The sequence below is a fragment of the Oreochromis aureus genome, linkage group 3, assembly GCF_013358895.1.
Source record: "Oreochromis aureus strain Israel breed Guangdong linkage group 3, ZZ_aureus, whole genome shotgun sequence".
Taxonomy (NCBI): domain Eukaryota; kingdom Metazoa; phylum Chordata; class Actinopteri; order Cichliformes; family Cichlidae; genus Oreochromis; species Oreochromis aureus.
In genome coordinates, this window is record NC_052944.1 from 109900392 (window position 1) to 109908687 (window position 8296).

Consider the following 8296-nt stretch of genomic DNA (forward strand, 5'->3'; position numbering starts at 1 on the left):
GTGTGCTGGGAAAACCTAGCAGAGGCCCCAGTCCGTGAAATCTTCAACGCACACCTCTGGCAGAGCTTCAACAGCATTCCGAGGGAGACTGGGGACATTTAGTCCGAATGGACCATGTTCAGCATCTCCATTGCGAAGCTGCTGCATTGAACTGTGGCCGCAAGGTGGTTGGTGTCTGTCATGGTGGTAACCCCAACCAAATGGTGGACACCAGAGGTGAAGGGAGCCACCAGGCTGAAGAAGGAGTCCTATCGGGCTTGGTTAGCCTGTGGGACTTCGGAGGCAGCTGACAGGTACCGACAGGCCAAGCGGAATGGGTGAAGCAAAAACTCGGGTGTGGGTGGAGTTCGGAGAAGCCATGTAAAAAGACTTTCGGACCGCCTTGAAGAGATTCTGGCAAACCGTCAGGCGTCTCAGGAGGGGAAAGCGGTGCTCTACCTGCACTGTGTATAGTGCTGGCGGAGCGCTGCTGACTTCGATTGAGAAAATTGTCGGGCGGTGGAAGGAATACTTCGAGGACCTCCTTAATCCCACTGACATGGCTTCCGAGGAGGAAGCAAAGTCTGGGGATGAGGGGGATGACACGTCAATCGCTAGGAGCTAGGTCACTGAGGCAGTTAAACAACTCCTTGGTGGCAGAGTTCCTGTAGGCTCTGGATGTTGTAGGGCTGTCCTGGCTGACATGCCTCTCTGGCGTTGCGTGGAGATCAGGGGCAGTACCCCTGGACTGGCAGACCAGGGAGGTGGTCTCCATTTTAAAGAAGGGGGACCGGAGGTTGTGTTCCAACTACAGGGGGACCACACTCCTCAGCCTCCCTGGGAAAGTCAATGCCAGGCTGCTGGAAAGGAGAGTTTGTCTGCTAGTCAAGCCTCAGATACAGGAGGAACAATGCGGTTTTCGTCCTGGTCGCGGAACACTGGACCAGCTCTAAATCCTCTGAAGGATACTTGAGGGCGCACGGGAGTTTGTCCAACCAGTCTACGTGTGTTTTGTCGACTTGGAGAAGGCATTCGACCGTGTCCCTCGGGGTGTCCTGTGGGAGGTGATACGGGAGTATGGGGTGTCTGGCCCATTGCTACAGGCCATTCGATCCCTATACAACCGTCGCAAGAGCTTGGTTTGCATTGCCGGCAATAAGTCGGACTGCGTTCGGCGGGTGATGGGCTCCGCCAGGCTGCCCTTTGTCACCGAATCTGGTCATAATTTTTATGGACAGGATTTCTAGGTGCAGCCAAATGGCAGAGGGCTTTCACATGGGTGGCCTCAGAATCTCATCTTGCTTTTCGCGGATGCTGTGGTTCTGTTGGCTTCATCGGGTGATGGCCTCCAGCTCGCACTGGAACGGTTCACAGCCGAGTGTGAAGCAGCGGGAATGAGGATCAGCACCTCCAAATCTAAGGCCATGGTTCTCAGCCAGAAAAGGGTGGAGTGCCCACTTCGGGTCGGGGATGATTTCCTGCCCCAAGTGGAGGAGTTTAAGTATCTCGGGGTCTTGTGACGTGAAGTGACGTGAGAAGGGAGCTGGAAATCGACAGGCGGATTGGTGCTCTGGCGCAGTGATGCAGATGCTGCACCGGTCCGTCGTGGTGAAGAGAGAGCTGAGCGTAAAAGCGATGCTCTCAATTTACCAGTCGATCTATGTCCCTACCCTCACCTATGGCCACGTGCTTTGGGTAGTGACCGAAAGAACGAGATCATTGATACAAGCGGTGGAAATGAGCTTCCTCCGAAGCGTTGCTGGCCTCTCCCTTAGAGATAGGGTGAGGAGTTCAGCCATCCGGGAGGGGCTCAGAGTAGAACCGCTGCTCCTCCACATCGAAAGGAGCCAGTTGAGGTGGTTCGGGCATCTGAGGTGGTTCAGGCATCTGGCGCCTCCTGGGTGAGGTGTTCCAGGCATGTCCCACCGGGAGGAGGCCCCGGGGCAGACCCAGGACACGCTGGAGAGATTATATGTCTCGGCTAGCCTGGGAACGCCTTGGTGTTCCCCCAGATAAGCTAGAGGAGGCTTCTCTGCTTGTGCTGCTGCCCCCGCGACCTGGCCCCAGATAAAGCGGAAGAAGATGGATGGATGGATGGATGGATGGATGGATGGATGGATGGAAATTATGTTAAGAGTTACATTTTAAGCCTTTGTTAATGGGTTAAATTAGATAAAACAAGCGGAATAACCGATTGGGGAAAAGCACTGCAAATCCCAAAGATGTTGTGGTCAAAGCTCTTTGAAATAGTTTATACGGCATAAAAAAAAAAAAAGGTATATTTCAGTATATTGTTACTGAGCCCAAACCGCCGTAGTCACTGGTAGTGTTACTGAAGGAGGAATTCTCCCTTAAAAAATAAAAAAACAGTAAAGTGTTGTTCAACAGTTCGACATTGATAGAGTTACAGGTGTTTAATGGGTTTGTTTGTGTGTTTTGAGAGTTCAGACCGAAAGGGATCGCACAATCGTGTGTGAGTGAGGTGTGTGTGTGTGTGTGTGTGTGTGTGTGTGTGACTGCAGCTGTTCTTTGTGTTTTGCGTGATCGTTGCCTCAGGGGAAAAGTTGTGTCTGGGTTCAACAGGTAGACTAACAGAGACTGAAGCTGTCAGGAGCCACACACACTATATTCTTTAAATCAAAATCACATGTAAACATTTTTAATGACAGCTCAGCTTTAGTATCCTATTCATTCTGTGATTGCAGCCATTCCCCAACTCTCTGTTTATCTTTAAACCAAATCATCAGAACATGGAAATATAATCATCACATCAAAATGATGTGACTGGAAGAATGCAACAGTCTGTGCTCCACCTGCTCCTTTCTCCTCCACACCTCCAGGTGGAGAACATGGATGTATGAATCTCTACAGAGTTCTTTGAATATTATCTATCTTATTCGTTTTCAGTGAACAAAAATCCTCACAGAGCCAAAATAACCAGTTTGTATCCAACATAACTCAGCTGGACTCCGAATGCTCCGTATAACACCCACACATGATTCACTCAAAGCATTTAACAAACTTTATTGTGAAATGAAGCTTTTGGACATTTATTCTCTGATATTTGCTCTTCAGCTTGAGTCTCCATCAGTGGGAACATTTCCTGATTCAACTTTTCTTCTGTTTGCATCAACCTCCATGAGAATCAAAGTGTGAATCAGAGTCCTGATAATCAGATTCTATAGAAACATGGAGACTGTAGAGGATTTACACTCAATATGTTCATTTGTTCCCTTCAATCAGAATCAGAATAGAAATCAAGTGGTTCTTCCAATGAAATCAGGGATAGATTAATGTTACTGAGACAGGACAGATGATCAGAGGTGCAGAGTTTTTACCACCATCATTCAGACTGGGACTGAAGTATGGGTGGAGTTTGTGAGTGAAGGAGCAGCCAGTAAAGGAGTAGATCAGAGCTGCAGCACCTACATCATAAAAGGAGACCAGACCCTCCTCATAATCCACAAACACCCCCACCTTTTCAGGACCAGGATGAAGACAGAGATGGACTGAAGGACCAGCAAGAGCTTTGTACTCATTTCCTTTTCTCAGCCACACAGTCCAGAAACCATCCTGAGGTCTCAATCTGATTATTCCCTTCCTGTTGATTGACTCTGTAGCCACTCCTAAAGCCCACTCAGTCTTTCCTTTAACCTGAACCTCAAAGTAAAATCTGCCTGAAGAGAAACTCTGCTCTCCTAAAACCATAACACAGTCAGAAAATCTCTCTGGGTTGTTTGGAAGATTCTTCCTCACATCACTATGATACACTTGTTTTCCATCATCAGACAGGATGAGTTCAGGATGAGCTGTATCAGGATCCAGAGTCACATCCACCTCATACTGCTGGACCCTCTGCAGCTCAGCCTCAAACAGCTTCTTCTTCATGAGTTTCCAGACTGTCTCCTCCAGCTGAGCCACAGCTCTCACCACAGTCCCCTCATATGATGGTGGACGGACTCTGACCTCTGTCCAGTCCTTGGTGGGTGGAGCAGCTTTCAGGGAGGAGAAGCTTTGGAGGAGGTGGAGGTGGTCTTCAGAGTGTGAGAGCTGCTCCACCTCAGAGCTTCTCTCCATCAGCTCAGAGATTTCCTGTTCCAGATCTTTGATGAGACCTTCAGCCTGTTTCTCTGTAGCTTCCTGTTTGTCTTCGATCTCCTTTATGAGCTCCTTCAGGCGTCTCTCAACAGACTCCTTCAGAGCAGTGAAGACCTGAACACCTTCTGCTTTCTGTCTGTCTGCAGCATCTTTACTCATCTTCACCGACTCTTTGACCTCCTGAATCTTCAGTCGTCTCTTCTGGATCATCTGCTGAATCTCAGCCTCTGTCTTCTCCAGCTCTGCCTTCTTTCCTTCATATTCTTCTCTCAGAGGAACAAACTCGTGGTTCTTGTGCTCTAAAACAGAGCAGAGCATGCAGACACATGTCTGGTCGGTCTTACAGAACAGCTCCAGAAGTTTATCGTGCTTCGTACACATCCTGCCTTCCAGGTTCTCCACAGCATCAATCAGTTGATGTCTTTTCAGACGTTTCACTGTCAGATGAGGCTCCAGGTGAGTCTGACAGTAGGAGGTCTGACACACCAGGCAGGACTTCAGGGCCTTCAGTTTGGTTCCAGTGCAGAAGTCACAGGAACTTCTCCTGGTTTGGCAGCTTGTTGCTCTGAGCTGCTGCTGCTGGCTTTCTGCTGAGCTTCACGTCTGAACTGAGCAACCACCTCAGAGATGAAGGTGTTGACCCTCAGCTGAGGTCTAGTGTAGAAAGTCTCTTTACACATGGGACACTGACACATCTGATTCATGTCCCAGTGCTGACTGATGCAGGTTTTGCAGAAGTTGTGTCCACATGATGTAGTGACTGGATCAGTGAACACATCCAGACAGATGCAGCACAGAAACTGATCTTCAGATCGCAGATTGCTGGCAGCAGACATGTCTGCACTCTGAGGGAGAAAGAAAAGAAACATTTTATTCAAAATTCACTTTAAATTTCATTTTTAAAAAGAGAAGCAAGCATCAGTAGTCTGAGGAGCTTGGAAAGAAAAGTGTCAGGACTTCTTTAAGTTTCTTGAAGACGTTTCATCAGAGAAGCTTCTTCAGTTCTAAGAGTAACTGGTGGAGACCCAGCAACACACTCAGACACAAACTGAGTCATCCCAAACACAAACTGAACAACGTAGTGTCTGCTGTACAGTGCAGCGTCCAGATGAACAGAATCAACTTTTGGGGATGAACATAAATACAGTCGTTAAAATTGTCGTTGAAATTGTGTCTCCGACTGTTTTACAGAAGGTCCAAGATTCATCCAGGTCATTTCTATATTTGAATAAATTGGTTTGTTGGATATATTCCATGAATTATTGTGAAGTAAACGTCCTCGACCTTCTTAGTGACTAAATACTTCTTATTGTAAGTCCATATCAAGGAGCCATTAATATTATAAAGTGACTGTTCCAATAGAACTGACATTGAGGAGTTGCAGGACAATGAATCATATACCTCAGAAATGTGTTATTAAATGTTTGATCCAGTATATTAATGGCATTTATGAGAACATGTTTATTCAGTGGTGTCTGTATATTTGGTCCATTTGTGCCATCATTAAAAACTGTCCTGTTTTCTCTCAGAGATACTGGAACATCACAGCTCCTCACAAACTCAGGATATGGAAGAAGATGACCTTTTCCAGTCACTCGCTGGGATACATCATTCACATTATTCTGGATCCATTTCTCAGAAAAATTTTATTTATTTTTGTATTTCATATATTTGTTTGTCCAAATCGAAGATTTATGTTTGTAGAGAAGAAGCCAACATGATAAAGCCTGTGTGTGAAAATGAGATAAGTGAATTTTATTGAGATCAAAATCACATTTAAGGAGGAATTCTGTCCTCCAGTTTGTTTAAATAAGCTTTGGGATTAAACACCATCATCTATGTTTGTGTCTGATGACATGTTTGATCCAGTTCAGCTTGAATATTACAGCTGATGTATAGAACTCTAACATATTTAAACACTTGATTATCACGATGATTTAGTCCACATCTGTTTAAATAATGAGATTTATGTTTCCACACAAAGTTAGAACGTGAAGCATCGACTGTTTTCCGAATGATTTAGGAACATCTGTGACTCTTACAGGATACACAAAGGCTACGTTCACACTGCAGGTCTGAATGGCCAATTCGATTTTTGATTTTGATTTTTATGTCTGCTTGTTCACACGACAAATAAAATGTGACAGCAAATGTACTCTAGTGTGAGCGCTCAAAGCGGCACGCATGAGCAAAAGCAGACATCACACACACAACGCGCTCTGTTTAGACCCAGAGCAAACAGTATTGTTTGACTGTTTCAGACTTTACGTTTCCCAATTTTGCTTTAAGTTATAAAGTTATTTTGTTATTTACATATGGCCTAATAATTATCGTTATTGCTGTTTTAGAGAAGAGCGGTGCTTCAAAGGATAGTTGCAGATTTGTGTCAAAACCTGCAGATTATACAGTACAAATAAAATGTTCAAGTGAGATAATCCCTCCTTGTAAAATGTTTGAATGACTTTTTTAAGTACTGACCAAAATAAGATAAGATAAGATGAGATAAGATGAGATGAGATGAGATGAGATACCTTTATTAGTCCCACAAGTGGGAAATTTCATGTTAAGGCTGCTATTGCATGCAATGGCGGCGCCATCTTTCCCTCCGACCATACATACATTACACAAAAACATCACATGGGGAAGACACGTCAGAGAGGTATAACAATGGAAAAAGCACCACATGAGGAAAGATAAGGAGAAAAAAAATAACTCCCCCCAGACTGAGCTCCAATAGGGAGATCAGTTCATCAGGGATCAGGGAGATCACTGCTATTTAGGGCGATCGTGGCTCAAGAGTTGGCAGCTCGCCTTGTGATCGGTTGCCGGTTCGAGCCCCGGCTCAGACACTCTCGGTCGTTGTGTCCTTGGTCAAGACTCTTCACCTACTGGCAGCAGGCCTCTGTCAGTCTGTCCCAGGGCATGCAATCCATTATTATTTAAACAAACTGTTAACTGTATATTTCTGTACATTTACGTATTATTATTCATATTGCCACATTCATTGACCTTGTTTATAGGTAATTTCATTGTTTAATCACGATAAAATGTTCCTAATTTAATGTCTAAAAGCGTTTGGAAAAGGCAGAATCCCATGTAAAATTAGCGCAACAAACTCTATTTTCATTACTGAAAATAACTGTATTTTTATGAGAAAGTTATTTTCTGTTATTTTATGGTAGTATTTTGGCCCCAGCTGCGGAATATTACTGTTTTTTAGGATTTTTTTTTTCCTATTTATAGATAATTTCATTGTTTAATCACATTAACATGTTCTTAATTTAATGTTTAAAATCACTTGAAAAGGCAAGATCCCATGTAAAATTAGCGCAACAAACTGTATTGTCATTACTGGAAGTAACCGTATTTTTATGAGGAAGTTATTTTCTGTTATTTTACGGTAGTATTTTGGCGCCCAGCTGCGGAATATTACGTTTTTTTTTAAGATGTTTTTTTTTAAACAGTGTACAGTGGATCTGTGGTTACATGAGCAGATTTCTATGGAAGCAATGTGACTGTGATGAGTCAGCATGAAGTGAACAGAGTGAAGATTTGTGTAGAAACAGGAAGTGTGATCAGCTGCACTCACCACTGTTGCTGAGAGAAACCTGATGGACTCCCCTGAATTTTCTTTTAGAAACAAACAGGGCTCGACTCCAGTTCTGCTGCTGCTCTCTCACACTTTCACTTCTGGAAAATGACACTGAACTTCTCATTTTGCTCCGCCTCTTCCTGTCTCTTCCTTTACAGGATTTAGCCAGTCTGTACTCAGTGACTTTGTGCAGCGGGTGGGAGAAGTGAGGAGTGGTGTGTGGATTAAAATAAACACCTCCCTCTGCAATTGGATCTTGGACTTCCTAACTGACAGGCCCCAGTCTGTCTTTATAGGAAATAAAACCTCCAAAGTCGTCAGACTGAGTACAGGATTGCCGCAGGGCTGTGTGCTTAGCCCAGCCCTTAGTGGTGGGTCTCATCATCAACAACAATGAGTTTGAATATAGAGGGGAGGTACAACACCTGGTGGACTGGTGTCAGAATAACAACCTGTCTCTAAATGTTCAGAAGACTAAAGAGATGGTTGTTAACTTCAGGAAGACCTCAATGGCCCACACCCCACTGCACATCAACGGATCTGCTGTTGAGATGGTCAACAGTGTGAGTTCCTCGGTGTGCACATATCAGCTGACCTCTCCTGGAACCTGAACACCACCACCATCAT

At 44.8% G+C, this 8296-nt stretch overlaps 1 pseudogene; it reads right to left on the bottom strand.

Moving 5' to 3' along the window:
* Positions 1–586: 586 nt before the first annotated feature.
* On the bottom strand, positions 587–7690 carry LOC116309483 (annotated as a pseudogene).
* Positions 7691–8296: the final 606 nt, after the last annotated feature.